This window comes from Papaver somniferum, unplaced genomic scaffold, assembly GCF_003573695.1.
Source record: "Papaver somniferum cultivar HN1 unplaced genomic scaffold, ASM357369v1 unplaced-scaffold_99, whole genome shotgun sequence".
Taxonomy (NCBI): Eukaryota; Viridiplantae; Streptophyta; class Magnoliopsida; order Ranunculales; family Papaveraceae; genus Papaver; species Papaver somniferum.
The window spans coordinates 1,258,511-1,276,327 of record NW_020653081.1 but is presented as its reverse complement, the minus strand read 5'-3'; the positions used below and the strand labels follow the sequence as shown (position 1 = coordinate 1,276,327).

Genomic DNA, 17,817 nt, shown 5'->3' with positions numbered 1-17,817 from the left:
TGGAGCTTGTATTATGCGTGACTTTAGACCAATTAGTCTCATTGAGGGAATCTGAATTCCAAGGGAACTTTGTAGATGGTAGACAAATTAGTGATGGTATACTCTGTACTCATTTCTTTAGAATTAATAAACTTAAGGAAAAGAGACAAGTCTCTCGGACAAGTGGTGAGGGTGGACTTGGAAAAAAGCTTTTGATAAAATCAGTTGGGTTTATCAAGATTACGCTCTTGGTAGATTTGGTTTTGGTTTTGTTTAGAGGAACTGGATAAAGTGGTGTTTATCAAAAAGATTTGCAGTGACTATTAATGATACTGACTTAACTTTATTCAGAAGTGGTAAGGGAATAAAGCAAGGAAATCCAATGTCTCCTTTTCTGTTTATTTTCATGGTGGAGGTGCTCTCTGTAATGATAAAGAAAGTTGTTTCTACTCAGTTGATTGCAGATTTTAAGCCCGCAGCTCATGCTAGTGCTATAAATCATCTGCAATGTGTTGTTGATTTGGTAGTGTTTTTAGATGATGATGTGGTTCAAGTTCAAAATCTAAAAAAAACATTTTATTGGCTTTTGGGTTAATCTATTGGTTTAGTTTCAAATAGAATGCTTTAGTTGCAGTTGGAGATGCTATCAAATGTTGCCGAAGGTGTTGTCATTTTTGGTTGTTCTTTGATAAGTGCATAATTCATATGATTTTAGTGTCCATTCCATACTTGTTTTAGCTATTATTCTTGCATATTTTCGTGTTATTACTCTTGTTTTCTTTTATTTGCCTCTATTAGGTGAATCATCCAAAAAGGAGCTTCAAAGTGCTGAAAAGAGCTAGGAAGATACGTATTCCAAGTATCCAAGTGCCCAAGTCCAAGAGAAGTTGAAGAAGTGCGATGAAAAGGAGCAAAGATGCTCAAAATCAAGAGACATGCCAAAGAACGATATTAACTCATTCAAATTAAGGATTTCTCATCATCATCATCTTGAATAGAATTGAAAGACAAAAATAATGCAAAAAAAAAGAGGTCATTCCGAGTTCGGACGAAGGAGTTGTGGCCAAAACGAGTTTTTATCGAATACCGAAGACAGTAAAGTACGCAAACGGGTACGCATACTTTAATTCCGAAAATTTCTGCTGGATTTTGTAGTATGCGTACGGGTACGCATACTTAAGTACCATGGAAAGCCAAAACTCACGGTTAGGACCCTTATTTGGTGTTTTCGGGTCGGGTTTTTGAACCGAATTAAATACGTGAAGGCCAAGCAATGTAAACCTATAAAAAGTTATTAGGTTATGTGAAATGATATCACATCAAGAGGTCACGAAATTGTAAGGCTTGGAGAGAAGAAACATCAAACGGAGCGATTCTTAATCGTAACGTTATCTCTTTACTTTTCTCATATGTATCATGGATGTTTCTACATCCATGAGTATCTAAACACTTATTGATTGAAGATGAATTCTAAGTTGTAAACAAGATTTGAGTTATTATATTAATCTACTTTGAAGTTCTTCATATGATTATCGTTTGTTTATACTATCTCGAATATTTATGATTGATTGATAGATTATCTATTGCTAGTATTGAGTTAGGAGATAAGTAATCGTCGAATAACCTTTACACAAGTAGAGAACACAAGACCTTACAGAGGGATCATGTGGAGCGACTGTGTGTATAAAAAACACTAGAAAGTGGACCTTGAGCTAAGAGTCTAACTACTAGGATCAACCTATAAATTCACAGAAGATAAAGCATTCGACCAAATTACACCTTGAGTGAGATACTACTAGGTGGTTTAGACGAATATAATTTGGTATTGGAGAGCTTCCGTACTCAGTGATAAAAGGAATTTAGGGAACAACACTCAGCTAGCTGTTATTCCACAGTTGGTGATAATCTATGATTAACGACGAGTAGGAAATTATAATAACTCATTGACGGTTTATTAACGAAGAAGGATTCCTCAATCATACCTCTCTTTATTGATTACAATCCGACTTTATCTGTTTTATTTACTTTATTCAAATTCTAAAACAAAAACCCCCGTTGTGACACTTTGACAACTAAAACTCACTTCTCTTCGTAGGAACGATCCTTACTTCCATTATATTACCAGTTAATTGTGTTGAAATAAGATTATTAATTTGTTGAGCCTACGGCACCCATCATTCTTTAACTATTTTTCCTGTGAAGTACTTAGGCATTTCTTTGGGAAGTAAATCCAAAGCTATTGGCGTATGGTAGACTATTCTGCATAATTTTCAGAAAATGTTGAATACATAACAGAGGAGGTATCTTTCAAAAATGAGGTAGGTTGATGTTGATCAAGTATTTGCTAGTCTTCCAATATGCTATTTGTCTTTGTTTCAGATTCTTGGAGAGAAGTTGGGTGGGTTGGGATAAATATGCTTTAAAAAAAAAGGAGTTGGAGTCAAAAAAAAAAAATTGAGGTTAATGAACAAGGATTTACATGTTAAGTGGATTTGGCGATATGTGAATGAGGAAAAATGCATTATGGAGGAAGATTATAAAACACTTTGGCGGCAATTTTAAAGATTTTCACCCTAATTCTAATGGTAAACCAATAGAAGAAAAATTATCGGATGAAGAGTAGTGCTTGTGGGGAGCAGAATTCTACAATACAAGTGAATAGTAGGAATAAATGCTTCTTTTGGAGGATATTTGGTTGAATGGCCAAGCTCTAAAATTTTTGCATCCCTCTCTTTTCAAAATCAGCAAGAAAAAAGATTTTATTTTTTATGATATGTTAGCCATTAACGTCTAATAGATTGCTAAAAGATGATAAAGTTGAATAGATTGCTCATCTCCTCAATTTACTTCCAGCAGTTAACATTAACAGTGGGAGTAATCAAAGAATTTGGCACACACGAGGTAAAGGATTCTCTGTGGAAGAATGGTACAAATCTTTGGAAGAGGATGTGGTTATCATGTTCCCTTACAAATGTATTTGGAACCCAAGAATCTTCAAAAGGTAATATTTTTCATTTGGACTCTTTGATACGAGGATGCTCCTATCATGGACTTTTACAGAAACATAATTATGATAAATGGTTGTCTCATATGCAAAAAAGCCTCTGAATCAAACCAACACACCTTCCTTCATTGTGACACCGCAAGGTCAATTTGGCATTATTTTTGGAGCTTTTACAATGTGCAGTGGGTGTTTCATAATTTAGCTAGAAATACTATTTCGGAATGGAGTAAGAAGAAATGTAATGGTCTCTCTATAAGTACGAGAATTTGGCTTTTGCTATCTGACGGGTATTATGGATTGAAAGAAATGCAAGACATTTTAATGGAAAACACAAGACTTTGGATTTAATTAAAAACATTGTGAAGTCTTTGATCCTTAATTGGTGCATGGGAACTGATATTTTTCATGGCTATTCGATAAATACTGTATTTCGTAGTTGGGATGCAGTCATGAGATAAGGCTTTGCCTCTTTTGTTTTTGGTGATATTTGTTTTCAGACTTCTGTTGGTTATGTATTTTGGTTTCTTTTGCTTTACAAATTCAAATGTAATGAGTTTGTTTTTGTATTTCTTTCAAACTCTATCACTTTCTTAGTGGTGAGTTGTTTTTAATCTATATGCCCTTTTTTAGTAAAAAAAAGTCTTAAAAGGTTGTATTCAATATGTGAAAGAATATTTTAATCTCTCATACGTGTGCAATGCCTGTGTGGTTTAAGTCAGGTCATAAGGGTAGGCTAAGGTTTGTCCACAATCCTATCATATGCTCCGAATTTCCATAAAATTGGCATTACCAGTTGTAGGAATTACCTATAGATCCTATTATAATGTTCTTAGTTAGTGGCAGGTCCACCCACTAAAGCCCAATAACCAGAGGTCCATAATTAAAAGAAAGAAGAAAAATGGACCCAATTTTTTATCACTTGGTCCTGTACACGTGCGAAACTAGGAAAATATTTTCGATAAATGTCTGGATTACCCTTCATACATAATAACGATAAGACTAAATCAGTCACAGAGATTTTCATTTTTATTTTCATTTTCTCTTTCCACGACTCCAGCTCTGCGTTGAAGATCGAAGAAACTCCATTTGAAAGCATCACCGACGAGTTTTATTGAATGAATCATCAATAAAATCTAACCAACAAGATAAGTTTCATATATTTTGATTGTTTAATTCGGTCGTAATCCTTGATTTATCAGTTTGGATAAGAATTTACAGAAAAATCTATGGTTTCAAAAACCCTAATAGCACTAAATTCACTTTGTATTCCTAACTCGATTCACAATTAGTTTTTAGATCTGTAATCTCATTTCCTTTCTCGGTGATTTTAGCTAAAGATTGGTTGTATAGATCTGAGTTGTTGATGTCTGATTGTAGATCCGTGGTTGCAGGATCCAGTAGTACATATATGTCGTACTGATGGTATTATAATTGTTGTATATGTTTAAGATGTGTAAAATCCATCTCTTTGTTTTGAATTTTTCTTGTTTATGAATCTGTTTTTGTAATTGATATTATTTTGATTGGGTGGATTGTCAATTTGAGATAATTTTCCGTTTTTGGTAGATTATTTTTTTTCCCAGTTAAAATCATACTTTTTCTTGTTGTTTTAATTTCATAATCAGGAGTACATATGTGATGTACTGAATATAATACGGTCGTTGTATGTCTATAAAATGTGTAACATCTAAATTTTGTGTATATGTGTGTGATTTGTGTAAAAAAAAATAAGTATCAGTTTGATAATCTAATAAATCAGCATTGGTATATGTCTTTCTTTTAATTTGGTGCAGGCCTTTGTCGTTGGATTCATGCTCTGTTCTTATTCTGATCTAGAGACTAACATAATTCAGGTAGGTAGCTCTTAAGTTTTTTATTCTGATTATTCTTTTATAGTTGATTCTATTTTCAGTTGATTTTGGGTGTGATCCAACAGTGCATATATGATGTACTGTTTATATCAGTATGCTATATATGTAGTGCTGCAAAAGAATCCAGCAGTGCATATATGGATACTGAAAAAGAATTGTTTTGCTTTTTTTATATTCATTACTTGTTTTGATATGCAATTGATTTTTAGTTTTTGAATCCGTCTAGTGGATATAGGTCGAAGAAGAACGATTTCTCTGTTGGTAGTTTAGTTCGGGTTAGGCGTAGGAATGGATCGTGGTGGCCGTGGCGTATAATGGGATTTCCTGAATTTCCTGATGGTTGCGTCCTTTCTCTGAAGGATCAAACTCCGGTGAAGTTCTTGGGACGATATAATGCAAACATGTAAGTGTTTCGATATTCTTGTTTATGTAATCTTGTTTAGTATGAAGTGTGTTTTAATGGGTGTGCATAATGTATGTACTGCATTCTCATGCATTTTTAGTGTGTTTTGATGAGAGTGTGTAATGCATGTATTGCATTCTCATGCATTTTTAGTGAGTTTGATGGAGTCCATAATGAATGTACTGTATTATTCCCAGATAAGTATTGTAGAAGGTTTTTGCAGCTTCATTTGGTATAATTTGGCAGTGCGTATATGCTGCACTGCTGAAAATTCAGTTTATATACGCTACACTGACGAGAAATCAGTGTATAAATGTTGCACTCTGTAAAAATAATAGTCTACACTTCATTGAACATTACAGTAGCTGCTGGTTTTTTTCTCCATAACTATTATTCTGCACTAAGCATAACCAAGTAATCCTCTTGGAGTTTTCATACATTTTTTGATCATCTCAGTTGGTCACTTAGCAGGGGGCTCAACAAGACGTGCTAGTTGATATGGTTGCATAAAGTCATTCTTACAAGCAGAGATTGGTACACCTTATCAACACAACTACGTAAGACTCTTGCTTAAGTTTCTTTTTTCGCATAGAGGAATACCAAAAAAACAACAACTAATAAACAGTTTATCTCCTTGCTATACCTTTTTCTCTTAGTATACCAGCACCGTCGTCTATCCGTTGGACAACCCATAACGATTTTAGTTTCAATTTTTAAGTATATTCACTCTATAATTACCCAAGTTGGACTAAGTGAAGTATTGTTCATTATGGGGACATTGATAGGATCCTGTACATATTTTTCTTAACATTAAATCCGTGTTATTATGTTTAAAATCCACTGAAAATATGAGTGCATCCAATATGTACTGATAGTTGTGAAACGAAGACTTGCCTTTCTTAGCATTACACATAGGTTTAGATAGAATTAGTTGTGTTTTGTAACGCAATCACTGTCATGGTGTGAAAGGAAGAATTTTGTTTCTTAGCATTATCCATTGGTTATATGATCTTTTTGGGTTGGTAATGGAATTGGCTTATTAAGCAGTTTATGTATCGGTTCGAGAACGATTTTTTTTTTTGGATTATACAGTATGAATTGAGTTTATTCAAGTGTAGATGTAAAACATGAACTGAGTGTAGGTATACTGTCAATAAATTGGGTGTATAAGTAATGTCAAGAAATAGTTATTTGTTGCCTTCGAAAAAGAAAGGACCGAATAAATTGAGTGCAGATGTACTGTCAAGAAATTAAGTACATCATTTATAGACTGGAAAACATTTTGCAGGATTATTACTCTTCGTTAGTTGGTATGGTTTGCTAAACGCCTACATGTCTTAAGAGTTTTCATTGGTAATGGGTGATAAGTGCCTTAAATATATCTTTTGAATGTCAATTTTTTATGCTTTTCTTAGTTATTTCTCTTGTATTTTGTATATTACGCTTGTTTTATTTTGCAGGCATTTTGGAGTCATGTTACATGAAATAAGAGGAGAAGAGGCATAATTCATCATTTTGGTTACGCTAGGTGCTAATGGATTTGAAGCCAAGGCAGTCGCACTTATTAATCGGGGTAGCCACCTGCTGTGATAAGGGCCAGTATTATATGCAGCAACAACAAAGCTAGGTCCTAATACACTCGACCAGTTCCGCTCATTTCATCTCAGTCTACAACCAAAATACGAAGAGCTGCTGCCAAGAGTTCACCGTTGTCCAACAAAGTCGACCAGCAGATAGTCACGGTTCTTGTGGCCGTGTTTAAGGAGGAAAGGCGTGATACAGAAGCTCAGAACAACACGACAGAGTGAGAGATTAATACCGAGAAACCAGTTGGGAAAGAGTTGTTGTCTGTCATTGATTGGAATGAAGATCAAGGGAGATCAGGACTGGGATCTCGAAGCTGAGAAGGAAATAAAGATTGGGTATTCAATTTTGGAGAGTTTGGTTTGATTTTGAAGTCGTTTTGCTGCCAAGAGAAGGCAGTGAAGAGAAGACAAGTTGCTGCCGTTATGATGATAAGTGATGATGAATGTTTCTGATTTTTGAATGAATTAGAAATGTGGATGCTTGTGTAATTTAATTATTGTCGCAGGGAAGGAGATTGAAAGAGCTTAGGATTCAACATCAAGCTCAGAATTGTATATAAGCAAACTGCACACAGGTTGTTTGTAGAAAGGCCGGAAAGAGCATTTCTTCACAGTTTCAAGATCAGCTGCGACCAGCTTAGTATGTCAGATGTAGGAGATGTTAAAAATGCAGACAAGGGATTGTGCAACCAGTATTCACAAATCCAAGTAAGTCTTTTGCAGTTATTAGCCATGGTTACATTGGTTGTACAAGGGTTCGACCAGACTTTCGACAAGAGTTTGAGGCGAGTAATCAGTGAAGAGGGCAACAGTTCTGGCCAAGTATTGTGTAGCTGCTAGACTTGGCTCGAGGCTGTGCACAAGGTTTGTCTGGCAAAGGCAAAAGCTTGATTTAGAACTTGAGATAAACATGGAAACATTGGTCGAATATTCAAAGATTGGGTTTGTAAAACTTGGACGAAAAAACAGTTAAGAGAGTGAAGCTTCTTGCCGTTGATTTTGATAGTTAACAGTGCAGAAGATATGTACTCGAATTTATAAGTATATAAGCTATGTGTACTCAAATTTGTAAGCAGTGCAGCAGATATGTACTCAATATAATAAGGGTGTACACACACACGCGTTTGGTAGTAGAGGGTATTATGGTCATTTCAATGTTTTCAATTAATTTTGGACCTCCAGATAAAAGAAAATTCCGGTTGGACCCTACTATAAATAACTATATGGGCCCAGGACCAACCAACAAATTTTCCTTACCAGTTCAAGATTTTACTTAAAATACATTTTTTTGTCGTCAGATAATAACAAGGATTTACGCCCGGCGGATATCCTTGTGCTCAACTGGAAAAATGGACAAGACGTGTGTATGGATGTTACAGGTGTTTCACCTTTCACTGGTGACGGAGTTCGTTCCTTCGTCCCAGGCCAGGCTATTTCGAAGGAAATTTCGCGCAAGTTTACTAAATACTTGAATGAATGTGATTCACATGGTTATGGATTAGGTGTTTTAGCTTCCACTACTTTAGGAGAGCTTAGTGAAGATTTTGTTTGTTTTTCAAGCGTCTAAAGAACTGCTTAGTTAGTAACGATGCTGGTAGTGGCCTAGGTAGTTTTATTTTTCATAGATTGGGTGTTGCTATTCAAAAAGGAGTTGGTGCCTATCTTGTTGCTCGGCTGCCAACTAAAAGCTCTGTTGTGTAATGTAGTATTATTAAATAAAAATAAAATTACATTAAAAAATAATTAAATTTTGTTTTGTCAAATTTATTTTTACTATTCCTTTTAACTAATGGTATTAATTGTCACCATTGGGTCTTATTGGATACAAGTTTCTGAGGAAAATTCATGTTAGCCAAAAAGAAAAGGGAGAAAAATAAGAATATGTTTTTTTTTGGGGGAAATTCTCGTTTGGTCCTTTTTTAGGTGGTCTCATGACTATTTGGTCCAGTGGGAAAACGCTTTTCCCGTTTGGTCCATAATTATTTAAAAATATAAAATGGACAAAAATATTCGTTCGTGTTAATTTCCTACTTATTTTTTTGTAGCAATTCATTTTGTTTGATGAACTATCATGCTTTTTGTAGATTTCAGTTATATTTGTTTCACGAAAACTCTGCACTTCATTATATTTTATGAACTTCATTACATTCAATGAAATCTTAACTTTACAGTACATAACTGCATAACACAAACTTTTTATTTAAAAAATAAATAAGAGTTCGTTCGAAACTAATAAAACCTATATGAAAATGGAGTTCATTCTTTCAAATGAACACAACAAAAATTCCATTGTTGTGAACAAAAATGCAGAGTTCATTCTTTCGAATTAACACCTAATAAAACGAAATCAACTAAAACCAAGTTCAATGCTTCAAATGAACACCTAATAAAACCTATATGAAAACAAAGTTCATTCTCTCAAATGAACACCTAATAAAACCTATATAAAATAGAGTCCATTCTTTCAAATAAACACACAACAAAACTTTCATTGCTATGGATAAAAACAGAATTATTCTTTCGAATGAACACCAAATAAAACAGATCTAAAAACATATTGGATTGCATTTATTGAAATATGAAAACCAAATTTGGGCATTCATTCCATATTTTAAGTATATTTCCGGTTTTGGAAATTCCTTGGTGTCCAAACATCCTTGGTATATAAATGCCTAAGTTTTCATTTTTAGCAAACTATTCTAAAAGCCAGGAAAACTTCATTTCGTGTTGTTTCTGGTGGATCCATCTATTCAGAGAGGAAAGTATCCTAATTAGGTGAAATCTCTTACGACCGCTCGTAAAGACTTCTGTGGGATCAAGAAGCTCTACGATTACCGTTGGTGGGACACTAGATAATTGCAGTGTTATTAGTTTTTGATTTGATTTGATTGACCAACGGTTGTTGAAACTTTGATTGCACCTAGTTTGTTTATTCTTGAGAATCTTCTATTCTGATATAAGATTCACTCATACTAGATCAAAGTAACGACGGGATCTTTAAAACTGTTGTTAGATCTAAACACATCTTGTGATAATCATAGTTAACAGACTCCGCTCTGTGTGTGATCGATCAGAAGAGGATTCAAGTGTTGTTGTGTAGGTATTTGAAGGCAATAGAAGATTTGAAGATGAAGAAGAATTCTTATTAGTTTTCGTATCTTATGGTTTTTTAGTACACAAACCTTGATCGGCTGGGATCCAAATAGAATCAGTTTATCTTTGATATATCCGATTTATTAGTTGCATGAGATAACCATTCTTTAATTTCTATTTGAGATCTGTATCGATTGATTGCAAATTTAAACTTGACTATTTCGGTAGTTATTGGACAGATTGATCTAACCAGACAAAGGAGTTTATTATATTAAACATAAAATCCCTTGTCAACAACTCACATATCTTCTATCAAGATTGATTAGAGTGGTTACCAAACATATTCTTCCTTTGTTGTTTGGAATACGATCCAAAGGACTTGCTATTCACGTGCGTGATTCCAGAAGTCGAAGGCGCAAGGATACTGACAATACTAAGTAGCTAGTGGTAGTCTGCTTGGTCCCAACTATACGAAGTTGGTATTAGATTTTTATAACGGCGTAATTCTGTGAGTATTCAGAACTGGACTAGGTCCCGGGGTTTTTATGCATTTGCGGTTTCCTCGTTAACAAAATATTGTTGTGTTATTTACTTTGTTTTCCGTATTATAATTGTTATTATAATTAAGTAAATTATACACGTACATTAGTTTTGTAACACTTGATATTGATCTTATAGAGTTTCGGTTATTACTGAACCTATTATCAAGTGTACACTTTGTTTTCGTATCGTCTCGATCTTGTATCCATAGTCAATCGCACAAGTGACCTTGTTGTTGTATTGTCTCGATCTCGTATTCATATACGATCACACGAAGTATGAACCAAATTTGTTGTATTGTCTCGAATCTCTCCATAGACGATCACATTCGATACAAGACTTATAGGTTGATAAATAAAAGATTGTGGTGTATTTGGGTACCCTCGTCTTTTCAATTGATAACAGAGCCAGATAACACGAAAAGATATAACAATCTGTGTTTGATGTGATCCAACCTATAGGACATGAGTCGAAATAAGAAAAGTAAAGTTGAACTTATAAATGACTCAATTAGCGTAATCAAGATTTGGTGAATATTGTCTCTAAACAAGTTAAAAGTATCCGGTCAAATATTGGTTCTAAGTTGAAATCAGGTCCTGAGCATCTCTCTGATAAATCCCTGAAAGGAACTTCTCATGACAAAAGAAGGGTATATCCAAAAATAGAGGTACAATTTCCTATACCGGAATCTGTTTTGGAACCAGAAACAATCATCATACAAAGAGCTTTGTTTCTTTTGAGGAGAATGTCATCCAAATACCTCGATCAACGATGGAAGATATGACTATCTTGTAAGGTTTCTTCATAAAGATCAATAGACTTCCAAAGATATGTAATACTTCCATCACTTGCTTGGATGATGTTGTAAAGTTGTTTTGTACTTTGCAAACAAATTTTGAACTATTCCAATAACTATTACAATCTCAAATGACCTCTAATAGTAATTTGGCAGAATTTATCAAGGTATTCTTGGGAAATAATAGTATACAAAAGGAGATCAGCAGTCTCAAAAAAAGTCATCATGATGAACTCAAATAGAAATTACTTCATGTAAGTTCTCTTGAGACTCAATGTATGTTAAGTCACAACATCTTGTGCATACAAAAAAAGGATCTTGAATCAAAGATCTCATTGTGGGAAAATTTGTCTGATCAAACTCATGAAAAACTAAAAGAAGGAATTTCTTCTGAGCAGATTCAGAAAAACACTATCGATAAAATCTCTAATAATTATCATTATGTAGACAACAACTCTATTTAGAGTAAATCTCAATCCCACAACGATAATCAAAACGCTTTTCCAATGGTACTTGGTGAGGAAAATTCCTCTCACCCAACACTTAACAATGTTGTAAAGTGCATCCTTACAATGCCTAGTCTTTTGATGTAAGGAAGCACAAGTATCTGGGCATCTGGTATCCTGTAAATATCTCTTGTTTAACATAGAGAGAATACACAAACTACTTGAAGATATTTAATAGTTCTTTATGTGTATAAAAGTTGTCTTACAAAAACTTGTGTAAACAAGATGAGTTTTCTGGTCTGATGTATTTTTAGATACATGATTTTAAATATTAATTCTTATCAAAAATATCTTTAGGATTTGGAAACACATAATATGTGAAATTATATTTGAATTTGGTCAAAATTATTTATTTAATGTTGATACCTATGTTTGGTATGTATTGAAATACTCTGGTATATTTGCTTATCTTTTGATAAATTATACTAAGAAATGTATCCTCAAACCAGATCTCAAGCTAAGATTGTGAAAGCCTTGAGTGAAATGGTTTCCATTGAAACTGTTAATATTGTTGATTCCTTCAAGAAATCTGGTGGTGAGGATAAAGGAAAAGAGAATGATGATGTAACATCTCAATATTCTTGTCCAAAGCTGTATGGATGCTAATATTGATATTCTCAATATTCGTCAAGTCCTTTTAGAAACTCATGATAAACAGACAACATTACTAAAAACTGTTATCCATACCAAAGAAAACTGTTTAAACTTGGAATCACTTATAGGGAGTATGCTCCGAATATTAATCGAAAGGTTAATGCTTTGGCCTGTGAACATAATCAAGGTACTGCATGTAAAATTCGGGAAATCAGTCGTGATGTTGTAGGTGAAGATCCCGAGAAATTTGAGGATATTTAAGATGATCTTTGAGAAAAACTGTTCATAGATTTGATCCAGAAAATAGACATCAATGTATTGATTTATTTCGATATTTTTAAGGTCTATTTTGAATAAAACTATGAATATTATTTTGATGAATAATTTTTGTTTCATGAGATAATTTCTGATTACATAGCCTGTGTATGGATGCTTATATTTTTTCTATGTGATTATTCAGTTTTATGAGATGTCTGATTTCAGTTTTTATCAACCTTAATATTCTATCTCATATGGTGTGGCCCTTATGATTTGTGTGGCTTTTTGATTTAACGGAATTAAGTTCTAGCCCATGTTGGTAGGATTTATCAAAGGACTTGTGATAATTATGGATTGTCCAACGAAGAACTTGTGAGTATTTATACCTTTGTCCTCATTGAGCAACTGCATCATAGTTTAATTAAAATCGTATATTAAATAACTTGTTGTTTATATAGTTTTCCAGAAAACCATGGCTCAAGCCCAGTTTGTTGAAGAAAACAGAAGAGAGTTTAAGCATTTTGAACGTTACGAACTCTATAAGGCTAATGTCGCGGGATTCGACACAGTTTGTTGTTGTTTTTATGAAATCAAGCTATTATATATGTAAGTATAAATGTAATAAGCATCAAATTAAGGTCTAATATAAAATGGAAGTCTAATTTAAGGTCTAAATATTTTCATTAATTAATATTACTGTAATGTATAACGATACATCATACTGCCATTTCTTTTACAAAATATAAACTTACACAATAATTAGAACTTTAATAATAACTTCAATAAAAAAATATAGTACAATATTTGACCTCCTAATTATCTTCATTTGACGTATCTTCCGTTCAACGTGCTCGTGAAACGTTTCTCCTTTGTTTTTGAATTTTCGATTGTTAACTTTCAAAACTGGAGTTTTTTTTTTTTTTTTTGCCTTTCAGTGGAACATTTGCTTGGATTAACTTCTAAAACGTGTACTTCCCTTTTACTATTTTCAATCTTTTTAAAACTACCACATATCTTAGAAACAACATCTTCAAGTTTTGCACCACAAAAAAGTGCAATAGCTTTTTGAGACATTTCACTTAAGCAATTCAAAACATTATAATAAAAGTTAAAAGAGATTAGTAGATAAAACTCAAGATGAGTGAATTTTGGTGACAATGGAGTGTTTGAAGTTAGTGGCATTTTAAAGTAGTAAAAATATGATTATTTTTTTACTGTGGAGAAATAACCATTGGCGGATTTACTTAGACCGCAAGCGGGCTGAATACGTCAGCGCGGATTTTCTAAAACCGCCAACGGGTAATCTTCGACCGCGCGCTTCATGACCCGCCCAGTACTTTTTGAAAATGCGGGGGTCTAACAACCACACCCAACAATTCGTTTGGCAATCTGAGAGGACTTACTCCAATATACTTTCTAGAGAATCAACTAGACAGTCAGACTCAATCTAGAGAAAAGTATATCAAAGAGTTTGTATCTCTAACTCTTAATTCAATCTGCAATCAACAAATATAAATCTGCGAGCCCGATTGAATATAAGAGGAGTAACTTGAACGGTACGAAAGATCAATGTTCAAGTGTCAATCAATTTAAATCAACAACCAAAGGTTGGATTATCCAATTGATTGATCTTAACGCACAACCTGTTATATTTCAATTATATAACAAAATATAATGCGGAAAAAAATAACACAAACACCGAAATTTTGTTAACAAGGAAAACCGCAAATGCAGAAAAACCCCGGACCTAGTCCAGTCTGAACACCACACTGTATTAAGCCGCTACAGATACTAGCCTACTATCAAAGAACTTCGGACTGGACTATAGTTGAACCCTAATAAATCTCACACTGATTCAAGGTACAGTTGCGTTCCTTACGCCTCTAATCCCAGCAGGATACTACGCACTTGATTCCCTTAGCTGATCTCACCCATAACCAAGTTTTTCTACGACCCAAAGTCGAAGACTTGATAAACAAATCTGTCTCACAGAGAAAAGTATATATATTGAATAAATCTTTCTTCCACAGAAACACCCAAGATTTTTTGTTCCGTCTTTTGATAAATCAAGGTGAACAGGAAACAATTGATAACCCAGACTTATATTCCCGAAGAACAGCCTAGTATTATCAATCACCTCACAATAATCTAAATCGTATGATGGCGAAATTATATATTATGGAATCACAAACGATGAGATGAAGGTGTTTGTTATTACTTTTATCTTGCCTATCAGAGATTAAATCTCGAGAAAATCTTAGAGAAGATAGTACTCAAACGATGGAATCGGGAAAAATTAGAAAACGCAACTACGAAGAAAATAGTTGGATATGGCTTCACAATCCCAATGAAGTCTTTGAAGTCGTTAACCTACAGGGTCTCGAAGAAACCTAAAGTTAAAGGAGAATCGACTCTAGTTTATGAAACTAGTAACACACACGAGGTGTGGGGATTAGGTTTCCCAGTTTCTAGAGTTCTCCTTTATATAATTTTCAAATTAGGGTTTGCAATCCAGTTACCTTGGTAACAAAGAATTCAATATTCACCATTAGATGAAAAACCTGATTCAAACAAGCTAGTATCTTTCAACCGTTAGATCGAAATTAGCTTGTCCAAACGAACAAATTCAAACTCGAAAAGGATCTTTCTGATTCTCGAAGAATGTGGGGAAAATTCAACCGTTAGATCGAACAAATTCAACCGTTACACACAAATGAAATGTACCCTTATTTAGGTTTATGTAACCGTACCAAAACATGTACACCATGTTGGCTCGACAATATTTAACCGAAGTTAGCCATATGATTACTCTCATATCAACCTTATTCATCTTAACCATAACTAGTTCAAATGACACAAATGAAACTAGTTAAAGAGCCGTTCAATTGTTATATTCTCATAGAAGTATACAAGAACACAATTGAAGCAAAATCGGTTTGATTCACTTGAATCAATACATGAACATTATATCCACGGTTTGCAAAGATTGCATCCTTTATTTTATAAATGTTTAAGTTCATGTCACAACCGATTTTAGAAAGTAACCAACTCAAGTATGCAAACGGGTACGCATACTTAAGTAGCTGGACCGAGTTTGGTTACGCCAGTACGCGTATGGGTGCGCATACCGATTTACATTCCAAAGTCCAGCAGATTTTCACGGACGTGAGACTTCCGCCAGTATGCGTACTAGTGCGCATACTTTCCCAGACATCCAACAATCACCAGTACGCGTACGGGTACGCATACATCAGGTTCCCGGTTTTGGACTTATACACAAATGTGATAACACACTATGTTTATATCCAAAAATGGTTACATGATTCTAAACTATTTATTTCAATAATTGAAACTTTCTTAGAGGGTGATAATAGTCGTTTTCACACATTATTAACATCAAAGCAATTTTCAAGATATTTAAATAATCATAACGAAACATTCCAAGACTACACCAAATGATTGTATCACACAAACCATGTAAGATGTTACTCGGAAATTTTCACATGATATAAGAGGAACTTGGTCGAAGCGAAAGCTTGCCAATACATATTTCGAGAAATATGTAAGCGAGATAAACTCATCTCGAAATCTCAAATGTGTATATAGAAAACTATATCGTAATATGACTTATGTCTCAATATAGGAGATAGAGTAGAAATAGACTTTCCAAGTGGTAGATGAGTTTCAGTCTCCACATACCTTTTGTCGATGAAGTTCCACAAGCTCCCCTTAGTAGTTCTTCGTCTTCAAATGATGAACGCCGTGAAGTCTAAGCTCAACTACACAATCTATGTCCTAGTCCGAGACATCTATAAATAGGCTAGAAATCAAGACTTATAGTTTTGATAACTAACATTGACAAACATGCTTGAGATAGCAACGCATGCGAGTTCGACCGAGCAGTGCTCTAACAATATCCCTCTTTGTCAATTTTAGTGACAAAACTATCAATACATATGGATTACAAAATAAATAAAACTTTGTAGCTTCTCATCTAAATGATTGATCTCCTTGGCATCTTCAACACGACTTGAAATATTCGTCACTTCCAAATACTCCATAAATCTAAACATGTTCAACTCAGCATCATAGTTTTTGAAGATCAGTAGCGATAACAATGAGAAAAAAATGCTCTCGATCATTGTTATACAGTGTCATAGTATTATTACACAACATCAAAGTTCAATTGTATCACAACTTTGACAACAATACTATGGTGATATGTATCACTCCCCCTTAGTCAATACTTCATCTCGACATGAAAACCACTCCCCCTTGCATAATGATCCATAAACCATATGTATTTGTATTATAAAACTACACATTAGTTCTCCCCCTTTTTGTCAATATAAATTGGCAAAGGTACGAAAACTAGTGGGATCCTCATGAAATTTTCATAGAGATACTTCATGACCAAAAGAGAATAACATACCAACTTATTTAGATGTAATCATAAAGCCGAAGCTAAATGCATTCATCAAGGAGTTTATAAACATACAAGATAACCTCTATAATATTCCACAACTGCACTCCCCACAAAGATTTGGCAATAAAGCACAAGTTCAAAAATAACTCTCCCCCATAAAATTTCATTCCCGAAAGAAAAACAAAGGCGACCTTGCTTTTACAAGAAAAGAAGGCTTTCTTTGGACATAACCAAATCACATGAAAACATGGATTTGAATCCAAAAATCTCAATTGAATCAACCACAAAATTATCAATTCAATTGGTCATGCTCGACATAAGAGGACTTACGCAGCAATACAGTATATGCACAAAAAATGTGGATCGGAGATCGACCAATACTGCGGAATACACTAGGACTCATTATATTTTTCCTCACTATTTGCACAATGTATAGTAGACTTAATCCTTGTAAACAAAAGTGCACCATTTCTTCCATCAATATTTGCATAATGACATAAAAGGCTTTAGATTTTATTTGTCAAAAGTTCATTCTATCTTTTATCAATACTTTCATACCGACATAATAGAGATAACTTTTGAACAAGTATGGGACAGTCACAGGTTCACGGACGTAAACAGCATATCCCATAAAAATTTGCAATATATAAAATCATAAAGATTAAAATTGCAATAAATCATCTTCCAAAAAACTTAGAAATTGAATAAATAAATCTAAAAACATTGAAAATGAAAACATTTGAAATAGCTATGTGTACTCA

At 33.9% G+C, this 17,817-nt stretch overlaps 1 long non-coding RNA gene across 2 annotated transcripts; it reads left to right on the top strand.

Annotated features, from left to right (window-relative positions):
• The first annotated feature begins 5,124 nt into the window (after positions 1–5,124).
• Positions 5,125–6,773, top strand: LOC113346317. Of its 2 annotated transcripts, none has more exons than XR_003358482.1 (3): positions 5,125–5,257; positions 5,729–5,814; positions 6,718–6,773. It is a non-coding gene; the product is annotated as an uncharacterized LOC113346317 (long non-coding RNA). The 2 variants fall into 2 exon arrangements; XR_003358481.1 differs by having other exon boundaries at positions 5,714–5,814; positions 6,718–6,766.
• The last annotated feature ends 11,044 nt before the right edge of the window (positions 6,774–17,817 follow it).